Raw genomic sequence first — 26325 nt, 5'->3', positions numbered from 1 at the left:
CTGGCCTGTTACAGACTATTCACCTGCATGCCATTGTCAGGGCCACAGTGGTTCCATATAAGCCTGTGGTATGCTTGCTATGTGTTTGCTGCACATCTGATATTCTGTGTTAATGCAATTATCTATGCATGCTGTTGGACATGTTCTGGGATTGTGTACACAATTACTACCGACATATGGTCTATAACAGTGGCACAATAGCATGTATATGTAGTATTGGCCAGCAGAACCACCTCTCCAACCTCATTTGCCCATGTTATCAGGCCACATCACATGTGTGACCCACCCTGAGACCTCCGGATAAACAGGTCCAGCAATACCGTCAGGTGGAACCAACCCAGGGAATGTTGTCCCCCACTGGGGGCACACACAGACATGTTCTTGCCCTGAAGTCAGTTCCAGGGTCTGTTCCATAACAGGCTCCACAGACACATATGGGATGTGCTAAATCACCTTTGGGGCATCCAGTACACATTCACAGGACCCACATGCTCCTCCTGCTCAGCCTCCATGTCAGGCACCTTCGGAACATAGACTGCTGTTGTGAGTAGCAGTGGGCAGGAGACTTGTTCCCATTTTGTCCATATTGGGGCGCATGGGTCATCCACATCACAGACTACACACACCATCCAGGGTGTTTACCCACCACGTGTCATACACCTCCCCTGTATACTGTCCACTATAGCTACCAACCCTGACCACCTCCCCAACTATACCTGCCATACTTCCCCATATTCCCATTCCATACTTCACAGACAAGGGCAATGTGGTCCCAACAAGGGTTCACATGTGACATACCCATCCATGTTGCACACACTGACAGCTGTAGATATCTGTGTGCATTGCTATGTATGCTGTTTCCTTGCACATAGCATGCAGCACTGTGGTAGTAATATCAGGGACATGTATTTACATATATATATATATATATATATATATATATATATATATATATATATATGTATATATATGTTTTTGTGTGTGTTTGTATATATGTAGACATGTGCATATAGGTATATATCTATATATGTGTAGATATATATGATGTATGTATGGGCTCATATATATGTCCACACATGGGTATCTGTATATCAGTGGTGGTTGGTGACTTCAAATCAACGGGGGGCTGCAGAAGATAGTTGAATGGGTAGGGCCAATGGGAAGGGGTGTGACCAACTAGAAAGGGGCGAAACTATGCTCAAAACCACAAAAACTGGGACTTTAATTAAATACGCTGCCCTGGGTGCCAAACCATCATTATGAGAGTCCAATCAAGACAAAATGAAGTGTAGAAGAAAAAAATATTTCAATGCATTGGCTACATGACAGCTTACTTAATATCTAGATAGAAATAAAAAGGTTGTGAGGAATGAAAAAATAAATTACTTTTTAAATAAATCTGCGGTGGTAGTGCTGCGATAGTGTTGTCGCCTCCCAGTAAGACGTTGTCCTGTTCGATTCTCAGCTAAAGCATCTTCTGTGTGGAGACATGTGTGAATGGGCGTACCTTCATTGAAGGTTGTGCATCAGGGCTGGCAACTCGGTATGTAAATACCTACTGCCAATCATTAGCAGACCGGAGTTCAGCTGTGGCGACCCCTAACCGGGAAAAGCCAAAAGATACAACAACTGGAATATTTAGCCATACCTATCCATAATATACATTAGCTGGCAATTATTAAAAAGGTAGTGGAGTGATACTTACTCACAGCTGGGACCTCCCCTGTCCTCCTAGTCTTTTGGATCCACTGATCCAAAAGATCCCCTTTACACTGCTTCAGGTCGGCTTAAGAATGCCTGGCCTGCTCACCAGTTCGGGGTATGCCAGTGGCACTGGTGAGGTCACGGGCAAGATGGTCCCAGGCTTCCACCTTTTATTGTGAACCCTGCTACTGGCTCTGCAGCAGTCTCTGCTCATGGTCTTTGACAAGGAGTCCTGCCATGACTCTGGACTCCCAGATGCCCCAGCACTGCACCCGAAAGTGCACTCTGTCTCCCCTTCCTGACATGGTGAATGCAAGGGAAAGCTACAACCAGTTATGAGATGCATTCCGACCTGTTGGGTTTAAATAGGGGCCGCATTCCTGCACTTTGCCATGATTGGCTGGTTTTGAAAAGGCTAAGCTATGGGCAAACCTGCTTACCTAAGTTTGGCATTGTATAAGGGGATATACCACTGGGCACATTGAGTTAGCTGGCCTACACATTGCTTATACCTCCTAAGATGGCCTGTGCAATGCTTAGCATTGCTTAAAATTGACTTTGCACTATATTTGCTTTTTGGCATTGATTTATTATTCATTACAGCTTATATATATATATATATATATATATATATATATATATGTCTGGTATCCATAATTCATGTGCACGTACACTGTATAGGGTCCTTGTGTTTAGAAGGGGACTTCAACACTCTATTATATTTACATATCACATCTGGGCTTACTTCAGTACTCCAGTTCACATATTTATGTTATGTAGTAGGTTATAGAACATATGACTTTATACTGATTACTTTCACATATTCAGTTTTATTTTACTATAGTGAGGGTTTGTTTGGTGATACCTCACTTTTATGTACTGCTGTGATAGCTTGCTGGTTAACTACTTTGACTATAGTGTATTGCGTCCAGGATTCAAGACCTGCAAGGTTGTTCATTTTGTTGCTGGGCAGAACAGCGGCTGTTGGATACAGAGTGATTAAGGCACTTTTAAGCACTTGTAAGTGGGTTTGCGTGAAGGTAAGCACTGCTAACCTCCAGTTAAATATGCTTACAGAGAGTTAGCTTCAATATTGCTTAACCTGTGTGCGGATTGCTTACCACTGCACAAATGGGCTTAAACCCACTTACTAGTGCTTAATAAATCTTACGCTTGTTTACAAGTGCTTACTCCCGCTTCCCACTGCACTAATTTAGACAGTAATGTCTAATGGTTCTTGGGAAGGTGTGGGGATTTGGAAGCTGTATGAAGTTATCATTCATTACACATTTTACCTTCCATTTGTATCCATGATTCCTGTGTACATGTACTGTATGGGGCACATGTGATTACCTGTGGACTTTGCAACATTATGACACTAACACCTCACATCTGCATTTAATGCTGTACTCCAGTTCACATATATACATTATTTAGTAGGTTATGCAACTAAAATATTGATCATAACGTGATTTGACATGGAAAATGGAATGTGCTGCAGTGGGACGTGAACCGGGAATTCCTGCTCATATGGCGAATGCTCTTCCCTATTCACTATTGATATACCGCTTCATTTGCATATATCTTCCTTGTCATCCTCTTCAGCCTTTTAAGCTGTATTAACTGTACCTAAGCAATGGGCAGATCCATGCACCTATGGTTAGATTTATTCGGGTTCATAAAACAAAAAAGGGTATATTCATATTGTGTATTTACTATTACTGTTGTACATGTGGGGGCGGATGTTGCTGGGGGTATGCAGACACCTATGAGTGGTCTTGCTCATTCTTTTGGGCTTTCTTCTGTTTTTCATTGTGGGGGCACGTATATTCTGAGCGCTCTGCTCTCAGACATTCCCCCTGCACTCTTACACTCAGTAAGATTAGGAGCTCAGGCAGTGCACCTTCATTAATATGCATGGGACTCTGCCATCCTCCTCCTAAATGGCCGCTTCCGTGCAGGACTAAGCTAGTCCTGCACAGAAGGTTAGTAAATCCGGGGGATACTCTGGAGTACCATATTTATTTCTATTGTAAAATTACCAGCTTTTAGAAATTATTTAAAAAAATAATGCAGTATTGCAGTAATTTTTTCCTAATGAATATTTATTTATGTGTGTATGTATTATTAATTTATGTCTTTATCTTGTTCATAGCTGTCCAGAAATAGTTCATTTTATGTCATTAAATACACTACAGCTATATAGAATTACATGTTCAGTGAATTTGCCGTTCATTTATGAAGTATGTCTACAACATCAGAATGGTAACAGTATTATTGTGAGGAAAATGTTTTGTTGTGAAAGCTGCTATGATCTGGAGAAACATGCAAATTCATGTTTAATACACTTTTAAAAGATACACCAGTTCTGTTCATTATATTTAGCATACTAGTACATTTTTATCCCGCCCTAGTAATCTGATTCCATTAATCATGCTTAATCAACATGAGATAACTTGGAATCTAGAAAAAAAAATCCAATTAAAAGCAGTAAATTTAGCCAAACAGAAAGAAATCAAATAAGCACAACAGGCAAAATATGGACCAGAAGAATTTTATGATTGATTGACAGATTAAAAAAAAAAAAGAAAGAAACACACACACACACACACACACACACACACACACACACACACACACACACACACACACACACATACACACACACACACACACACACACACACACACACACACACACACACACACACACACACACACACACTCAATCTCTCAGGTCAAGAATCAGGAACAAAGCTAAAAATAAAGAACAAAAGCTCAAAACCAATGCTGAAAACAAAGAACAAAAGGTCAAAACCAAAAATATTAAAAAATAATGCACTTATGCTGAAAGTTATTAGAATGACAAATGTTGCATTAATCTGCTTTTTCTAAAGTCTAAAAAATATGACTCCCAAATCCTGGGTATTATTTTATCTTTGTATTCTGAAAGGAATTTTCAGCAAATAAAATATTTGTAAGGGACATTTGAAAAATATGAAACAAATTCAGATAAGAGATTATTACAAGTATGGTTTTCTCTAATGCACTTTAATTAGGGTCAAAATTCATGTTTTTACACTGCACTACAGGAGTTATCTACCTGAGGAAGAATTAACATTCATAACCGTAAAAAGACATTTACTATAAGAAGGTTTCCTGAGTACAAGAACAACCCCATTCTACTGGTGTAGTAAAAGCAGCAGAGTTCTGACTGTAAAATGAAGAATCCTATTGTAGTTACAGCTTTCCTAATAAGTAGTTCAAGACTGGCATAACATAGATAAAATACTTCCTGATATGTTTAAGAGAATGTTAATCAGATTTTAAATTACTATAATACAGTTTTAAGAAGTCCCTGGAGTTCCAAATGAAGGCCAGTATTATCCTTTCTCTTCTATGATTCATACTGAATTCAGTCTTTGTTTAAATGCATGCTGCTACAGCTAGTGTTTTTATAGCAGTAATGCACTGCACTGAAACAAGACAATCATCTGTTTTACTGAATTCAGCTGCCAGAGGAAGATTCGTTATGTATCGGTACTTATTTTCTGACAAAAATGCTGTTCTCATCATATTCCATAAAAGATCGGTTTCTAGCCTACAGTTTCTGTTTTTCTAAGAAATGCTACATCTACGCCCCAATTATAAGTGGAAAGGGTAACTGGTATTTCCTTAATGTGGACAAGGACAGTGTTTTACAAGGCCTCTATAGTGCACAGGAAACCCAGCCCAAAACACAGAACATCTCAACATCAAGGAAAATTAATACTGTTTTTTTTTTTTTACATACACGTTTGTTAACTACTTATGAACAGAATATATGTGAACAGCTTTGTTAAAATAAAGAAAATCCCAAGTCCTGCAAATGCATGTTTGCTTCAAAATATATGTATAGCCAGTTCAGTGACATAGCCAGACAAAGAACTTACTATGACACATTGCCAAAGTGGTTAGAAAGACCTTTTACATAGCCCACCTCATCATGAAAGGATTCACCTCTAGATCAAGAGAGGTAATCGTGCCCCTTTATTCATCCCTCATCAGGCCCATCATAGAATACAATGCCCCTTTTGGGATGTACCTTACCCAACACCTGCAGCAATTAGAAAGACCCCAAAAGAACCTCACCAAGAGGATCAAGGGACTCAAACAGATGCCATATGCTGCTCGGTTAAAAAAACTCCAGCTCTACTCAGTTGCATACTGCCTACTTCGAGGCGATCTATGCCTGACATATAAAGCTATGTCCAATCCAGAATTAAAGGACATGCTCCACCTCAGTAAATCTAAATCCCTTAGAGCCACACGCTCGAGGGACTTGAACCTCAGCACTGAAATGAATAGAACTTGCTGGAGGGACAGATTCATAACCCAGAGGCTCACTTCGCTCTGGAATAGAATTCCAATCCATGTTACGCAGAGCACCTCACTGAATCTCTTCAAGAAGAATCTTGATGAGTGGATGGGGGATCGTAGGTTTGTCCCAGGGATTACGTCCATGTCACTATTAGACAGAGGCACAGCAAACTAAACCTTAAAAAGGGCACAGTATACTCAAATCAAGGGGTGGCATAAGCCAAACAAAATCGGGCTAGGCTTATAATTGCCCCAGGGCAGATAGCCTAATATGAACCTATGAACCTATGAATCAAGGCAAGTTACTGGAGAAATGGGGTGGGGTCAGGAGAAGAACAAAAATCTGCTCACCGATTTGTCGAGGGGGATTAGAGTGTGAAACCATGCTATAGCATCCCCAGTACATCAGGTATTCCTGAAGAAGCTGTATTACTCACAAAAGTAGTGTGGGTAAGGTATCTTGCATGGCATATTATGGTACAAGCAGGGCATGTGGTCTCACAGAACTTACACACTTCCACCAAATGACAATCTAAATAGTCCAAGGAACATTTGAGCTTTGTCTTTTTACTATCCACTAAGCTTCAGCTCTCCAGAGGCAGCACTGATGATGCTGCTGTCACATGCTTAAAACCCTCAACATCATTTATGTAGCTGGTTGACCCACTTGTAAGGTGGGACTGGTGGTGTAGATAAAAATGCAGTAGATTTGAGGTGTAAGTAAGTACTGATGATAGATGCCCTGCTGCTACTGGAACCTCACAAAGACACTGGATTACAGAGATGGGATGTAATGCATTTTATTCAACCAAAATATGTTTTGCAATTGCTCAAGTTTTTGGCTAGCACAAGCCCTTCACTTGGAGTTATTAAAATATTAACTTTAGACACAGTGCTTAAAAATCCAATCTTCCTAAGAAAGGGAAGTACATAATTTCTTTCTCATTGTCTAAAAAAGGGAACTTGAAAAAGTGATTGTGTGAAAATAAAGTATACAGCTTTGAATAACAACTAAACCCCACACACAATGGTACATGTGTGTGTGTGTGTGTGTGTGTGTGTGTGTGTGTGTGTGTGTGTGTGTGTGTGTGTGTGTGTGCGCGGGTGTGTGCATGTGTGTGCATGGGTGTTTGCCTGAAACTTTAGAAGACCTGTCTGTTAACTAAGCATGAGTGTTTATTTATGAGAGAAAATAACAACTTCAGAGAATCCTTTCACACTTAATGAGAAAATAAACCACAATACAAGAATTGTTTAGGGAGATTAGCTAAATCTTAAAAAGGAAAACAAGAAGTCATAATTTGTAATTTGTTAACCAGCCTAAACAACAACCTCTGTAAGGTAGATGTTTTGGTTAGCAGACAATGTGAATTTGCAATAATATCCAGTTCACAGTGAAGTGATGAAACTTGACTCCAGGAATACAAACTCCTTACCAAGTTGTAAAAAAAAAGTTATAGATATGTTAATAAAAAATGCAGTTTCATGGGGCATTCAATTATAAAAACAAATGAGCATAATTAATGTCTGTCAAAATTTTGGTTAGTATTAGTAACTAGTTATTTGCTAAACAACCAACAGGCATTCAAAGGCTGAGCATATGAAGAAAATTCAACATTAGATCATCATATGTAGAACTAAAATCTTTTCACATAACATTAAATTATTATTGGATAAATATGTAACATCTACATTTCGTTAAACATTAAACTCTAGAAAAGAAAACAACATAAAATAATAAGTACTCCATGAAACAAAATATTGTAAGGATACTTTATATATATATTCATATTAGGTATTGACAAAAATACAGCAGTGCTTTGAATATGAATGGATCTATCTTCCATTTGTTTGCTAACTGGGTGTTTTCTCATGAGCACTGGCTGGACAGGTGATTCAAACCCAAGGCTAAAGGATGATGCTTGTAAACCAAATTTAGCTACAATCCTTTGTGCTAAACTTACCAAAATATGGCTGAATATGAGAAATTATTTGCCCTTTGAAAATACTGTGGCTGAAAACTTTCAAACTTACTTTAAAAAATCAATTTCTTAACATTCACATCTATCTTTGCTCCTCATCTAAAGAATAACATACTCAGTTCATACATCTTTACTATATAGCAGATACTGCCTGTTTTCCTCCCCTGGCTGCTTGTCCTGTACTCCTCAACTCCTACTCTTTCCCCAACTTATTACCCAGTTTCTACTTACTTCTTCATTTTTCCAAGTTCCAAATACACTTTCAATTCACCTCTTCCCTTCAGTGTATCTTATTATACCATACTCCTATATTCTCCTCAGTGTATCTTATTTTACCATACTCCTATATTCTCCTCAGTGTATCTTATTTTACCAGGCTCCTATATTCTCCTCAGTGTATCTTATTTTGCCATACTCCTATATTCTCCTCAGTGTATCTTATTATACCATACTCCTATATTCTCCTCAGTGTATCTTATTATACCATACTCCTATATTCTCCTCAGTGTATCTTATTTTACCATACTCCTATATTCTCCTCAGTGTATCTTATTTTACCATACTCCTATATTCTCCTCAGTGTATCTTATTTTATCATACTCCTATATTCTCCTCAGTGTATCTTATTTTACCATACTCCTATATTCTCCTCAGTGTATCTTATTTTACCAGGCTCCTATATTCTCCTCAGTGTATCTTATTTTACCATACTCCTATATTCTCCTCAGTGAATCTTATTATACCATACTCCTATATTCTCCTCAATGTATCTTATTATACCATACTCCTATATTCTCCTCAGTGTATCTTATTTTACCATACTCCTATATTCTCCTCAGTGTATCTTATTATACCATACTCCTATATTCTCCTCAGTGTATCTTATTATACCATGCTCCTATATTCTCCTCAGTGTATCTTATTATACCATACTCCTATATTCTCCTCAGTGTATCTTATTATACCATACTCCTATATTCTCCTCAATGTATCTTATTATACCATACTCCTATATTCTCCTCAGTGTATCTTATTTTACCATACTCCTATATTCCAAACTATACCTACTCATGTGTACTATACTAAGCCTCACATCACTTCTCTCTATATGCTACTACCCATTACTGTCATATTCTCTCTATCTTGTAACCTGTACTTAAGCCTTTCACTTTTCAAAACCTACAAACCTAAACTAAAACTTTTTACTTAAAAGGATTTAATCTTCCCTCTATTAAATATTGTCTACCTAATATCGTAGACAAAGCTTTTGACTGTAAATTGCTACCACATGCTAAACTGTATTATGTCTATAATTGTATGTAAAGTGTTCATATGTTAAACTGTATTCTGCTTTAATAGAATGTGAAGTGCATATATATATATATATATATATATATATATATATATATATATATATATATAACTGTAAATTGTAATAATGTCTATATTTTTTATGGAGGGTTTCTCCCCAGGCCTGCACTGAAAATGGGTTTCTGACCCAAACAGACTCTTCTGGTCACCAAATGTCAATAAATAAATATGAATAATATCACAGCATGTATGTAGTCATGTCTAACATTACACAACACATAATAACCTTTGTTTATAGCATATGTAAAGCATGTCTCAGCCCATCCTAAGAAAATTAAGAGTGTTCCTACAGTAAAAAAAAAATGCATATATTGCATTCAGTGTTATTTACTTTCCACTCATAAATTCAGTTGCTCACTATATACTCCAGAATGGCATTCTGAGCTCTAATTAAAGAATAAAGTTGATGAAATACAACAACCATGAGAATGTAGAAGCCCATCATTGTGTATGTGCAATTAGTATAATTAAAATGAAGCAGATCACCTTTATGGAAATTAATACTAGAAGAATACTACTAAATGTTGAAGTGACTGAGGTGTTTGGTTTTGTACTACACATGACTAGACAAAACAAACAGCACTCTGAATTTGAGTTCCTTAGTAGCAAAACATTCCTGAGAAATGCAGTATTTACTTGGCAGGAAAATATAAGTTCATAAGTGTTAGCACAGTGCTCAGCCAAAATACCAACAAGGGACACTGATTACTTTGCAAATGGCTTATACACTTTATTGTCCATTCGGCAATCAAGTAGCTTTTTAAACTCAACAAGACTACAAGATAAACAAATATTAAGTGGAATAGAATTCCATAGCATAGCCATTCTTTTACTGCAGATTGTGTACTTTCAAATTTAGATTTACATTTGAGTACTTAAAATTCATGTTATTATGTCACAAAGCTTTGTTCTGAGAGAAAATTTCCAAATTAAATAGGGTTCTTAAAAAAGGTTCATGAAAAGTATTATATGCAGTTATTAACCTTACTCAGAAATGTCTGTAACACAGAGAGTATAACTTTAATACTGACATCTACTCTCGTAGTCAAGGTCCTTAACTAAGACAATTCTTTTAGTAATTTTTTTTCGGTACATCTTCTAATATGTGTCCTTAATTATAAACATAGAACACATTATTATATTCTAAAATGGGTCTCATATAGCATTTAAATACTGTAATAATGCAGGGTTTTTTTTTCTCTTGTGAGGGATTTTAAAATATAACTTGTTGTCATCGTAGTTTGGATAATTGACTTTGTTTGATTTTTGAAAGATAAATTAGACACAGTTACAATACCTACACCATTATGCTCATCTACTTCCACAGGTGGAGCTAATAATAAGTAAAGACAATTCTTGTTGATTTTGTTATCAATATACATAACATTACATAACATTCCAATTTTCAGGACTGCACATTAACCTTATAAGTGAAGCCCAGTCCTCCAGTGACTGCATGGATATATTCAAGGCTGCATAATATTTTTTTTCTTTTGAAGCCTATCTTACAACTATAAGCATAGTTACAAAACCAGAACTCTTTATTTTTTGATATTGCAGCAAACACCATATGAAAAAGTATGGAACCCAAGACAGCACCTTGAGGAGCACATGAAATACTGGCAATGGTCCTGACAGTACATTTTTTACATTTCACAAATTGAGTTCTATTTGTTACCCATGCTGTAGTTAATCTTATTATAAAACAGTTTACTTTGCTTTTTAATAAGCAATTATGTATTACAATGAGTGGTAACTTATCAAATGCTTTGCATTTGCTTTGGATGTCTAAAGAGATCTCAGGCAGAGATCCCCAGTGCAGGAGGTGTTTCTTTGATTTAAAGAAGAGTTTTGATGTTCGTAGATCCAAAGTTTCACAGGTAAGTACTAGGCTTCCTGCCCTTGCAGGCCACTTTAAGCTTAGCCAGTTTCCTTTTTTGTGCTTGAAATACCCTATTCCCAATTGATTATTGATTGACCTTACCATTCTTACCTTACCAGGTTGATGAGTGGGAATTCATTTTCTTCGCCTTGAGGAAATGAAAAGTCAGGGAAGGCTGTAGTATCTGTACAATATCCCAGAGATTGATCTTATGTTGATAAGTATTAGAGGAAGCTTCAATTATGTAAGGTAATATGCATGGTCCCCCTGCCCCCTTCTCTTTCTCCAGCTTGTTTATAGTGCGCACTGCATAATTAGCTTTGAAGGTGTGCTTCCATCTAAAAGTTCTAGAAATAGTAAGTTAGGGGAAATTATCATTTAGACTTTGTATTAGCAATATTCTGGATGTTTGAAAAGGTCTCCAGCCTTGCTTATAATCACTATAAATTAGCTCAGGCATGGGCTGAGGGCAATAGGTGACTTTAAGGGAGCAGTCTTTCCTCGATATTTATGGCTTAAGGTGGGTACATTCTTTCAGGAGATAAAAATGAGAAAGTTGTATGTTCAGGCAAAAAATACAAACTTATTAAAAAGGGGGTGATAAGGTCTCTACCACTGTAACACAAATAAATGTATGCAAAGTGATAGCTGCTGGTTCTCTGCCACTTTAACTGTTAAGACATATTCCATCTATGATAATCATCTGGTCCCAGTGGTCTTTCAGAGCCACATTGAAGATTTCATGAACAGAAGTCAGAGAATAGGATCTGCAGAGCTAGATGAGTTATGCCCACTATATCTGTGTGGATGGGTTCACATACCAAATTCTGCCAAAATCTGCAATATCAATTAATGGTTATGCATACACTGTGAAAGGAAAAACAAAAATTCTTGATGCAGAAAAGAAGATTCATAAATTTGGAGGACATAAAATATGAAATATAAAGTAAATATTCTTGGAAATGGATGCTGTGCATGCTAATCTGACTACTAAGGCAGGGTGAAGAGTGTTCTGTTCCTGTTCGAAAGACCATGTAATTATAATATTAATGTAGTGCATGGATCATGGTGATCATGCCACAATATATGGAAAAAGACAAATCAGTTAAGTGCTTCTCTAGCACAAGATCTGATCATACCATAGATAATTGGAGAAGACCCATGAATGGATTAAAGCATTTATCTTTCCAGGATAGAGCAATAAAAAGATGAGCGCATGGAGAACATAAGTGGTCTGTGATGACATACCAAAATCCCAAGCAAAATCCAAAAAAGAACTCCGTAAAGTACTTCATGGACACTGAAAGTGTACCAAAATTATGACCAATAAGTCCCAAAGGACACTGAAACAGCATATGATCAACATCACCAATTTATTGAGGGATTCATACATAGGAATATAAACATCTTCAGAATAAAAACATCCCCTATTAAACCAAACTTATAAAGGAAGTGGGGTTGGGAAAAACTGTCATTAGTTCAGCCTATAAGACATTTTCTGAGGACTGATGCAATAGAAATATATAATATACTGCAACAGGGATTTGTTGCAGCAGCCATTATTTGTCTTTATTTTTATCCCATTGCCAATCCACATTTTGACGTTTTACTTTATTGAGGATCTACATCCAGTTACCATCCTGTTATGTATATGTTTTGGTACATATCTGGACTATAGCGTGGTTTTTCGACGCTATTACTTTGGCAGTACTGGGCTTGTCAAGTAATTTTTCATTTACACTGGTGAAGCGACTTATGTCGGAATGCGCATGGACTGATTTGGTTAACCCGAAAATTTGATCTACTCAACATTTCTTGTCCATTGAATGGGTTTATATGCAAGTACAAGGTATTGCTTATTGGATTGAGTTTCTACACTCCCAACTAGTTGTTTTTTCTATTTTTCTTCGTGACTTTGGGGAATATGTGTCTATAGAACTGTTTTCCCTTTGGCATTTATATTATCTTTTGTGTGCTTTATTGCGACGCTATTCGGATGTTTTAGGACATGGATTGCTATGCCGCTCATATACTTCCTTTATAGCATTGGGGAGTAATATACAGCCAAGGACCATCTGTCTGTCTACGAGGAACATTATGTGATATATTCTTGAGGCCCTAAGATAACTGTTCGTGTATGGCTTAATTATATCTTGGATTATCAGTTTATTTGGGAGTTTATTTAGGATCGATATTGCGCGATATACATATTTGCTGGGTTTTCGAAGCAAGTGTGTGTGGATTATACAATTATATTTATTTTTTCAGTCATCTGTCTTCACTGAAACCAGGAGCTACGCTGCACAATATATATTTTTTGGACTTCCGGTTATATGGTTTGTGGACCATATCATTATATCTATCTTTTTTCAAGTATTTGACTTTATTAACATTACGACATCATGGACATATCTTCATGCCTTGGAGAAGCACGCATTTGGAAGAATACAACTATAGTTGGTGACATTTATCAAACAAATACTCATGGATGATACTCAGTAATAATTACTATACATATGGGTCTATGTGTTTTTTGTTAGCACTTAGTCAATAATTCAACTCATTACTGTTTATATTAGAGAATTATTGACTGAGTATGATTTTTATAACAATATTCTCATAGTCTTTGCATATTGCCTTGATTTACACACTCAGTAGTTTGGTATGATTTGTACATTTGGGGATTTGAGTTTGTTGTTTTCAAACTTGATGAATATAGTCTTTAATGTATGTTCTACCTATATTTGTGCTTCTGATTATTGGTTTTGATACTTAGGAGCAAACTACAACTATTTGATATATACACTGAGTATTATGTAATTTAACCTTGTGACAGTCATTTCTGATGTTTCAGGTTTTCATTATTTTTGGACACATTTGTCCTATTTTTTCTACTGTTAGATATATTAAATGCATATGCATTTAATATTATATTTGACATCTTGAATTTATAGTCCTGTTTTGGATTCATGTATTCTTTTCATGTGTTCAATTGTGCATCTATATTTAAATGTTAATATTTAGCACACTATCTGTATATTTGGGCTTGGTTTTGTTATGTTTTGAACTATATTATTATGGTTCTAACATATTATATTAGTATGGTCTATCATACATGTATTATCTTTCATTAGCCCATTTATTTAGCAGAAATTATTGAGATATTTTACACATTGAGTGTTATGCCATTTTTTTGGACAATGCTAACATTTTAGGTTGTTTATGTTAAATGAACACCACTTCCCTAAGATTTCCAATATTGGGGGATGTCAAGGTATCTGATACAATTAGGCATATGACACACATAAGCAATACTTTTTGAAGTATTTATTCTTCATTATGAATGGATGATTGTTTGTATATATTTTCTATTCACTTTGGTATGGGCCTTACATTGTGACCAAATAACTTTTTGTTTTTGTCTCATTGGGGTTGGTCTTTTTTCATTTTCTCCCTGGTACTGTTTGATTTAGGTACTAGTGTCTAGATTTCCATTCAGCTCATATCTGAATATCATACTTTGTCCGCTCTTGTTTGGATTTCTTGTTTAGCCCCCTGTACACTCATTTATTATTATTGGTATTTTTTATGCCAGAGATCTCTGATAAGAATATTGGCAATTGTTGTTGTAGATTTGGACGCAGCTTTTCTTATTCACTATGTGATAATTTGTTTTGCTGTTATTGTCCATTGTGTTCTCTAGCTGTCGTGGTTATGTCCATGTGCAACCATTATTGACAGCCATTTATATATAAAAAATTTTTCTTTGACTGTCTTGGTTCATATACATTGATACCATTATTGACAGTGCATACTGCAATATTTTTTGGTATAACTATTTCCAATTGTATTTATAAGCATGGATTTATCGAATCTCATTTCAGGTTTAGTTGCGGACAGAGAAGACCTTGGGGTCTTTGGTCTATCTTCTACTAACAATGGGAGTATTGAACCTATAGACACAACTAGTCTGGAGTCATCATGTCAAAATTTGATTGATGATCTTAACAAGCAGCTTAGACTATTGCATGCGAATGTGTGGCACAGCAAGCTTTTTAAGGCATATCAGGCTGCTAACATCACTCCCAGGGGGTTACGTATACGTACGATCCCCCATGTTAATAGTATGGATGATGAGTTGACCAAAAATTGGTCCAAAATACAACAGGATGCCACTATGGCCTTTGTTACGGAATTGCACAATTTTCATAATCGTGCAATTGACAGGGGGCTAATAGAAATCACTGCTTTAGCGGACAAATTAAAAGCCTTTGAAAAAGAACCCTCATTTGAGGGTATGTTGAATAAGGTAGCAGTAGATCTTAAAAAATATGATGCTGAATTGAAATCTAGGAAAATGAAAAAATTTAACAGGGACCAGGAGGACTATTTACGTGGGAACCCATTTCTACATCAGACCAAGCATGTGAGGTTTAATAATCCTCCAGCATCCACTATGAAACGCAAGAGACCCAGGTCCATTCTACGAAAAAATTATACTGAGACTACCTCATCATTTGAGGATACATCATCTGGTACTGATAACGAATCCCTGGCAGCATCGGGGTCTCCCTCTCCAAAGAGAACACCTGGGGTCGTCCCTTTAGGACTAAACATAGACGGGGGGGGTGTAAACATCGAAAAGGTTCAAAATATTCAAGGATTATTAGCAATGGCCCTGAAAAATTGAATGGTGAAACATATAACAATGTGTTAAATTTGTCAAATTTTGATCTATCTTCCACACATATTTCTGTTCTAAATAAAGGCCTCAGTTTTATACCTGGTTTTATGATTTCTGAAAATGCACTTGCTCAAGATATAGTGAATTTTTGCAGCTTGCTTAATCTTAGATTATTTTTTGTTGACTCTGGAAGTAACCTGGATCATGGTAAATTCATTTACCACAAATCCAGTTTTTTACCACCCATGCATGCTACAGTTCATTTGTTTCTAAATAGTGTTCTCAAAGATCTACATTTCTTCAGTTCTGATGTTGCCGTTAAATACAATAACGTAACATCTATTGAAAAACAGGCTATTTTTGATCTACAGAACAATAAAGATATTGTTATTACTACAGCGGACAAGGGAGGTGCGGTTGTTGTGCAAAACTGGACAGACTACGATAGTGAGGCCCGTAGACAGCTTTTTGACACCAGATACTATTCCCATATGTCTGTCGACCCTACATCAAGACTTATTAATTGTATCAAATGCTTTCTTGTTGATGCTAAAAATCGGGCTATTATTACTAATGACACTTTTCATCAATTGTCAATTATTAATTCTAATGCCCAATACATCTATTTTTTACCTAAAATCCACAAGAATGCTACCAATCCTCCGGGCAGACCTATAGTATCTGGCAAAGGCTATGTTACTAAACCGCTATCTATGTTTCTGACTAAATATTTAAAACCTTTGTTACCATCTATTCGTTCCAGGTTACAAGATACAACCAACTTTCTGCAAATAATATGAGATACACATCTTGAGGCTGATTGGCTTCTATGTACACTTGATGTGAGTGCGCTTTACACGAATATACCACACCAGGCAGGATTAAAAGCTTTGGCTTATTGGTTAGACACTACCAAATTGTATACTTCATCATTTAATTCTTTTTTGGTCGACATGGCTAGATATGTTCTTACAGGTAACGTCTTCTATTATAAAGATCTGTGTTTCTGGCAAACTAAAGGAACAGCTATGGGGGCATCTTTTGCCCCCATATATGCTGACCTTTTCATGGCTTATGTTGAAACAATGATTATTTATGATTCCACCAGAAACACTTATCTACCTTATATGGACATTTGGAGACGTTACCTACATGATGTGTGGTTGGTTTGGAGAGGCACTGAATCTGGACTTGCAGAATTTCTTTTATATCTTAATAATAATGAGTGGGGACTATCATTTACTGAACATCATGATACTAACAATATCACATTTTTGGATGTTCTTGTACACAAGTTGCCTGATGGCACTTTAGAAACAGAAATGTATATAAAGTTCCCACAATACAACTCACTTCTGCATGCTTCCAGCTACCATCCGCCGCATATAACTAGGAACACTCCTAAATCCCAGTTTATAAGAGCCAAACGTATTTGTTCGAAACCTTCTACATTTTGTCTGAATCAAAGTGATCTAACAGACAGGTTTAAACAAAGGGGTTATAAAGTTGGCAATATAACAATTGCCAAAAACCAGGTGAACAATATGGACAGATCAGATTTACTTGAATACAGTGATCGCACATGTACAACATCAACATCATTAAGATTCACCACCACTTATGCTCGGAACACTAATTGTCTGTTAGATAGTGTCCGTAGAAATTGGAATATTTTGCAATCTGACCATACTATTGCTAATATCATTCCAGATAGGTGTACCTTCTCATATAGTAATGGAAAAATTTTGAAATCATATTTCAATCATTATAAATTTGGTGATAATAAACATTCTGCATCAAAACAGACTACGATATCAGGGAAACCTATAATTGGATGTTTCCCATGTGGTCATTGTTCTAATTGCAAACATGTTAGTACGTCCAAAGCCTTTTCCAGTAGAAATTGCTCCCAGGTATTTGATATAGGCTTTTTCGCTAATTGTAGCAATGATTGGGTTGTTTACCTAGCTACATGTCACTGTGGAGCATTCTATGTAGAGCAGACATCTCGCCCTTTCAGATCACGCATTTCGGAACACATGAGTAACATCAAACACAAAAAATTGACAAATGCTTTGTATAAACATCAGTTAATGCATCCGACTGCTGAATTTAAGTTCATTGTTATTGATGTAATATATGGGAATCGTATGAAGAAGACTGGATGGCATAATATATTAAATAGTAAAGAAAAAAAGTGGATTATTAAGCTCGGGGGTCTATTTCCCCCTGGACTTAATGAATATTTATGAGTGCTTAACCAATGGGTAATGACTTTATATTATTTAAACAGCATGTCTTTTGTGATTTGAATCTATACACTGAGGAAGGCTATGTTATTCCAGCCGAAACCAGTTTGTTTTTGCTGTATGTATTTGTGAATACATTATTTTCAGTCACTTTTGCTGGCTCTTTGTTTTTTGTTGCAATAGAAATATAATCATACAACTAGGTGCAACATCGTTATTTCAAATAATTTGTCAATGCATCTCCTTGCAGAGCAGGTCTCTTTCCCAATCCCTGCCCCTTACATAATGAGAAACTTTATCTAAAATAAAAAGATCACCACCTTTCGACTGTCCTTCTGCCGTAACTGCCTACTCTCAGACCATTTATGCTCTGCATGCTCTCACCATTTTTATTGCTCTATCCTGGAAAGACAAATGCTTAATCCCAAAAATAGGCCTCTCAAATTATCTATGATACGATCCTAGTTAGTTTCATGAGGGTTTATTTATAATTATCGACCATAGGAAGGGTAAGCCAAGCTATAACCAAATGAGCTAGGTTATTACAAGCACAAAAAGGGAAGCTGACTAGTCTTAAAATGGCCCACAAGGGTAGCTGTACTAGTACTTACCTAAGAATCTATACAAAATCCTGCAGTTATCTGAATATATACTGAATACATAACCAGCCCTGGGATTCATGAAGCTCGGCGCAAGGCCAGTGTAAGGCTTGCGCCAGCAGTGCAGTGAATAATCGGCGTAGCAGCGCCATATGCATAGTAATGAGTGCGCGGCGCAACCACAGACATGTGCGGAGGGCACGTGAGCGAGCCCAGGTAGGATGCGGCCGTAGGCATGGCCAAGCCGGCAGGCGATGAGCAACCTAAAGTGCTGACTTCCACAGGCCGCCTGCAATAGTAACCACACCAGCCAGGGTCCGTGGATAATGAAACGTACGCAGACTATGCAACATAGTACCCGTTCACACAAAACGGAGAACCAAACATCAACCCACGAAGTCCAAATTGTACCCATCCAAGGAACAAAGGATACGCGTAATACCGTGTCCGTCCCGCAATGCACCGTCAGTGGGCATACTCAGCGAAGGTGTACCGCAGCATGTCAGCGAGCCGCACCTACATAGAAGTAGCCACATGGGCATGGTCACCAGCAGTAGTGAGAGTACACAGCCGGGTAGCCGTGTCGATATAACAACAAGAAGGAAACTAGATACCCTAAACACAGGCAAACATGTGCATAGCAACATGTACTACACCCAGCAACATGCCCATCGCATACACATAGGACGGCGTATGCCTAAGCGTAATATCCAGAAGCAGAACCCATGCATGCAAATGTAATACACAACAGCCCCGTCATAGCATGTAACCCGCACCCATGTACGACCGTCCACCCAACCCAGCTAGCAGCCTTGCGCAGCTACACACCTACACACAATGGGTATACCTGAAATGTAGTAAGAAGTATTGTCCTAGGCAGTGCCACGCGGGCAAATATGTACCCCACATGTTAACATCCTACCTCAGGTACAGATATCCAAATGGCTGCATGTGAATGTGTGGGCAGAATGTGGACATCCCGCATGTGGTATGGACCTGTCGAAACCCCATAGGCGTGCACATGCCACGGTGCCCATAACTGTACACATCAGGACAAGGCACTATGTTCAGCCACCGTACTGATGATTAGCTATGCAGACATATCAAACACAACACATATGGAGGAACATCTGCCCACCAAGCAGGACGCCCCAACAGGGTGCCACAGGCACAGAAGGTGAAGGTGGGACATCACATGCTGAGAATAGCGTTGCCGGATGGCCAAACACCCACGGCCAACGCAAAGGATGGAATAACATGTATATGCCTGGATGGATGGGTATGTCATAGCATGGGAATAGGCCAAGCTACCCACCATAATAGCCATGTGTACCAGATACAAACAGCCAGTAACACGCAGTAGTAATGCAGGAAGGCATACATGACTGTGGGAGTAGCACAGGACATATGGCACGTGCCAAGTGTTGATGCATGACACAAATGTCCAGGATGGGGCCCCCTGCAAAGAGGAACATGTGCCAACCCCCCCCCCAGATGTACAGGCAGTGAAAACACATCCCAAACACACACCAACACTACCGTCCATCCCACGATAGCAACGGAGGCTGGTCAAAGACCACCATGACGTGTGCACAAACAGGGACACGTGTAACCGTTGCCCTAATAACCCCCCTCAGGCCAAAGAATAATAGTATGGACATATGCGTGTAATGCTGTGAAGGATGTGTGGTAGTCCTCAGTATCACAGAGGTAGGCACACAGATACACTGTAATCAACTGTGACGTATGTGCACTGTAGACAGCATACCCGCAGGTAATACATAGTTCAATCATGTGCCACAGAAATATACACATATGAATGAGGATAGGGGATAGACAAGTGTGAATGGGACAAACTATGAACATAGGTTCATAGGTCCATAGGTACAGAGTAGGCTACCTACCCAATGGCAGCCATAACCCTAGGCCATAGTTATGTTTCCCATGCCAACCCTCCAGTCTGGAGATAAAATGCCTATTATATTGCTGTACCTCTGTCAAGCAGTGACAATGATGTAATCCCTGGGGTATATCTGCAATCCCCCATCCATTGGACAAGATCCCCCTCGAACAAGGCCAGCAAGGTTCTCTGCCTCACATGTACCGGGATGTTGTTCCACAGCATAGTGAGTGTCTGGGTGATGTATCTGTCCCCCCAACACATTCTATTAATGACCGTGTCAAGGTTCACGTCACCAGCCCCTGTGGTTCTGAGGGATGTAGATCCAGTAGGTGAAGCATAGTCATCAAATATGGTTCGACATGGCCTCGTATGTCAGGCACAGGTCACCACTGAACAAGTGGTATGTGACGAATGGAGCAGGAGTCCCTACAGTGGGGCAGCATAACACAAATCCCTGACACCCTGCATCCGTCTGGCGATGAACCTATGGGGCCTTCCCAGCTGCTGCAGGTGTGGGGTCAGATACCTTCCGAACGGGGTAATGTACTCAATCATAGGTCTAATGAGTAATGAGTACAAGGAGACGATGACCTTACCCTGATCTAGATGTGAATCCCTGCACAAACAGGTGGGCAATGTAGAGGTTCTACCAAACAACGTTAGCAACGTGTGTGTTGAACGAATGGTGACTGACAACCTGGGTCCCCAGATCCCCGGTAATTCCCCGTGTGCCCAGTGGACTGCCACCCACATGGCGGCTAGGGGTGACCTTGTTCTCCCCAATGGGTATGACTATGCATTACCCGGCATTTAGCTGTAGGCCATGTCCCTGACAGCAGATATCCATATCTGTGAGGCCCCTTTGAAGGATGTCTGTCAGATGTCCATCCCACTATGGCACCCGGTTCGCAGACTTCTACAAACAATGTCAGCCATAAACCCCCTGTGTTTGCATGTACTTTGGAAATGTAGATGCAGAAAAAGAGTGGACCCAGGACAGAGCCCCGTGGGACACCGCCTGTGACTGGCAGTGAGTCTGACATGGTGCCAGCAACTATGACCACGTGGGTTGTGTCACCTAGCCAGTTTGCAACCCATCCTGCGATGTACGGGTACACATCCAAGCCGATGGGTTTATCAACGATACCCGAGGGTAGTATTGTGTTGAAGGCATTTGCCAGGTCGAGGTAGGCTGTATGGACTGCCTGACCCTCATCAATGGCCTCGGTGACTGTTCCTAAAATGTCAACCAAGTTTTAAACACATGATCTGCCCCTGACCAAGCCAAACTGGGTTGGATGCAAAGTATGCAGGTCCCCTATGTCGTCATCTATGGGCTCCAGTATGATCCTACCCCATGTCTTTGCAGATAAGGCTTCCCAAGATAATGGGACAGTAATAACCAGGGTCAGTGGAGGCACTGCCCCTGTGAAGTGGGACTACAGCCGCCGTGCGCCACAACTTGGGTACGTTACCTGAGGTGAGGCTAAGATTAAACAGCTGTCCTAACTGTGGGTCTAATTCCTCAATGAGATCGCGGAGTACACAGCCGGGACACCATCTGGTCCCATGGATGCTGTGTTCACTACCTTGGAGAGAGCATGTCCCACCCGTGCGTTACAGAACATTCGGGGGCCACAATCTGCTGGTACAGACATCTCTCCATGTGGGGGGGAGGGAGTGTAGATGTCTTCACCGAACCTGTCAGCCAGTATGTTGGCAATGTGTGTATGTTCAGTAAACCTCACATCATTGTGAACCCAGTCAGAGCATATCTGGGGGTTACCTCCCAGGTGTCCAACATAGCTAAAGAAGGCTGTATGATTGTCTGTCGAGTCCTTGGTGATATATCTTTGGAACCTGCCCCGGATGATGTCATGAGAGCTTGTAGTTCTACACATATAATGAGCAAGGGTGTCATACCTCACAAGGAGTCTGCTCTGTCTTGTAGTAGCTACCTCCTCCCGTTGTAGAGCTTGTGTATGGCTGGGGTACACCACACTGGATGCTAGGCATTGGTACAAACACCCACAGTTGGGTAAGGGAATGCCTGATCCATGCAGTCCTGTAGGTGCTGGTAGAAGGCATATGTAAGTGATTCAGTGGCTTGAGTAATGTTCACCACTGGCTCAGGGGCCTTAAAGGAGACCACACTAGTCTTTAGAAATGTGAAGTCGGCTTTTGAGAAAGCCATATGTATGGTAACCGGCACCACCCACAGCATTGTATGTCAATAGCAGAAGCTATTGTCCAAATAACATAGATTAACTTTATTATTAAAATATGTATTATTATTTATTTAGTTATATGTTTCTGCTAATTACACTTGAAAATGCCCGGTAAGACCGGGCGAAAGTGCTCGTGATCTACCTGTTATGGTGGTGTCATTCTGACAATAAAGTGGCGATACTTCCCTACTGGGACTTCCGGGGATTATTTAAAGCAGTTATCAACCTGCATCTTTGGATGTACACCATTTGCTCTCAGATCTGCAAAACCTGGTTTACATAGCACCACGTAATATGGGTAGTCAAACAGACATCCGCAAGTGGGGAACATACAGCAGCAGTCAAAACCACTGGCCAGATGGACACAGTCCAGCAACATCTAACTTTACATATGCACAGTGGTGTCCATTGTAGGACCCAAAGATTTATCCGTACAGAATTCCATCCAGCCGTCACTGTTCCACCAGAAGATGCGACAGCCGTGAGTACGGCACAGCTAGACATATGCATCACCAGCGTGTTTAAGGTTGATGACAAGTGTCCATGAAATGCAGGACATATGAACAGAAATCCACAGATTGTCGAGTCCATAGGCAAGGCGTCCACATCCCAGTCCCGCACACATGAAGGATGTGTAATGGGTACTGTCGAGGGTTGCAGCCATGGGATCCTGGGTATGCAGAAATGGGGCTCGGTGTTGTTTGGCAGATAATCCGTTGTCCCGCCCTGTGGGAGGGATGTGGGTGAAGCACATGACTTACTCCCCACTAATAATGCAAAGCATCCACTGGATAATGCTAAATGCAGGTGTGAAATGTGTACAGCCCATACCAGTGTCCAGTAGGCAATCCCCATGGATGGACAAGCGTACGACCAAGATGGCACCCATAACTGCAAACCTGGTGGAATCACACAGCTGCAGTAAGGCATAACATAGGAAATACAGATAGGGACTACAGTAGACACTCCCCATACAAAGTCAGAACGCCATGCGAATACCGGCGTACACAGCACCCAATCTGCCAGCAAGAATATGGGGATCACTCGCATCCATATCGCGGAACATATGGGCGACCTGTGGAACACATATTAATGGCACACCAACAACGTCAACTAGGAAGGTCATAGGATGGTTAAACTATGGCGTTCCCACCGATAAAGAACATCTGTCAATGAATAAATAGGATCTACATGTTTTGGTGGTGTTATTTTGACAATATAGTGGCGGACATTTCCTATTGGGCCTTCTGAGGATTATTCAAAGCAGTCGCTAACCTGCATCTTTGGATGTACACCATTTGTATTCAGTTATGAAACACCTGATTTCCGTAGCACTACATAATATGGGTAGTCAAACAGACAACCGCGATTGGGGAACATACAGCTGCAGTCAAAACCACTGTCCAGATGGACACAGTACAACAAGTTCTACACTTTACATATGCACATTGGTGTCCATTGTAGGACCCCAAAAATTGATCCGTACGCTATATCATCCAACTGCTGCCATTCCACCGAGAAGAAGCGACAGCCGTGACTACGGCACAGCTAGACATATGCATCACCAGCGTGTTTAAGGTTGATGACAAGTGTCCATGAAATGCAGGACATATGAACAGAAATCCACAGATTGTCGAGTCCATAGACGTGTGTCCACATCCCAGTCCCGCACACATGAAGGATGTGTAATGGGTACTGTCGAGGGTTGCAGCCATGGGATCCTGGGTATGCAGAAATGGGGCTCGGTGTTGTTTGGCAGATAATCCGTCGTCCCGCCTCGTGGGAGGGATGTGGGTATAGCACATGCCCACCCCCCACTAATAATGCAAAGCATCCACCGGATAATGCTAAATGCAGGTGTGAAACGTGTACAGCCCTTTACCAGTGTCCAGTAGACAATTCCCATGGATGGACAAGCGTACGACCAACATGGCTCCCATACCTGCAAACCCGGTGGAATTACACAGCTGCAGTAAGGCATAACACAGGAAATACAGATGGGAACTACAGTAGACACTCCCCATACAAAGTCAGACCGCCATGCGAATACCGGTGTACGCAGCACTCAATCTGCCAACACCAAAATGGGGATTACCCGCTGCCATGCTGCGGAACAAATGGGTGACCTGTGGAACACATACTAATGGCACACCAACAACGTCAACTAGGAAGGTCAGTCAAAACCACCCGCCAGATGGACACAGTCCAACAAGTTCTACACTTTACATATGCACATGGTGTCCATTGTAGGACCCAAAAATTGATACTTATGGAACATCATACAGCTGTTATCGTTCAACCAGAAGAAGCGACAGCCGTGACTACGGCACAGCTAGACATATGCACCACCAGCATGTTTAAGGTTGATGACAAGTGTCCAGGAAATGCAGGACATATGAACAGAAATCCCCAGATTGTCGAGTCCATAGAAGTGCGTCCACATCCCAGTCCCGCACACATGAAGGATGTGTAATGGGTACCATCGAGGGTTGCAGCCATGGGATCCTGGGTATTCAGAAATGGGGCTCGGTGTTGTTTGGCAGATAATCCATTGTCCCGCCCCGTGGGAGGGATGTGGGTGTAGCACATGACTTACTCCCCACTAATAATGCAAATCATCCACCGGAGAATGCTAAATGCAGCTGTGAAATGTGTACAGCCCCATACCAGTGTCCAGTAGGCAATCCCCATGGACGGACAAACGTACGACCAAGATGGCACCCATAACTGCAAACCCGGGGGAATTACACAGCTGCAGTAAGGCATAACACAGGAAATACAGATGGGAACTACAGTAGACACTGCCCATACAAAGTCAGACCGGTGTGCGAATACCGGCGTACACAGCACTCAATCTGCCAGCAAGATAATGGGGATTACTCGCTGCCATACTGCGGAACAAATGGGCGACCTGTGAAACACATACTAATGGCACACCAACAACGTCAACAAGAAAGGTCATAGGATGGATAAACTATGGCGTTCCCACTTATAACAAACATCCTTCATTGAATTAATAGGTTCTACATGTTTCAGTTGTGTTATATTGACAATACAGTGGCGGATATTCCCTATTGGGACTTCTGAGGATTAGTTAAAGCAATTGCTAACCTGCAGCATTAGATTAACACCATTTGGGTTAATTGTACAAAAACCTGGTTTTCGTAGCAATACATAATATGGGTAGACAAACAGACATCCTCGATTGGGGAACATACAGCAGCAGTCAAAAACACTGGCCAGATGGACACAGTCCAACATGTTCTACACTTTACATATGCACATTGGTGTCCATTGTAGGATCCCAAAAATGTATCCGTACGCAATGTCAACCGGCTGCGATCGGGAGACCCAGATGAAGTGAC

Source organism: Protopterus annectens, chromosome 6.part0, assembly GCF_019279795.1.
Source record: "Protopterus annectens isolate FY-2018-M chromosome 6.part0, PAN1.0, whole genome shotgun sequence".
Taxonomy (NCBI): Eukaryota; Metazoa; Chordata; order Ceratodontiformes; family Protopteridae; genus Protopterus; species Protopterus annectens.
Note: the sequence above shows the minus strand (reverse complement) of the source record.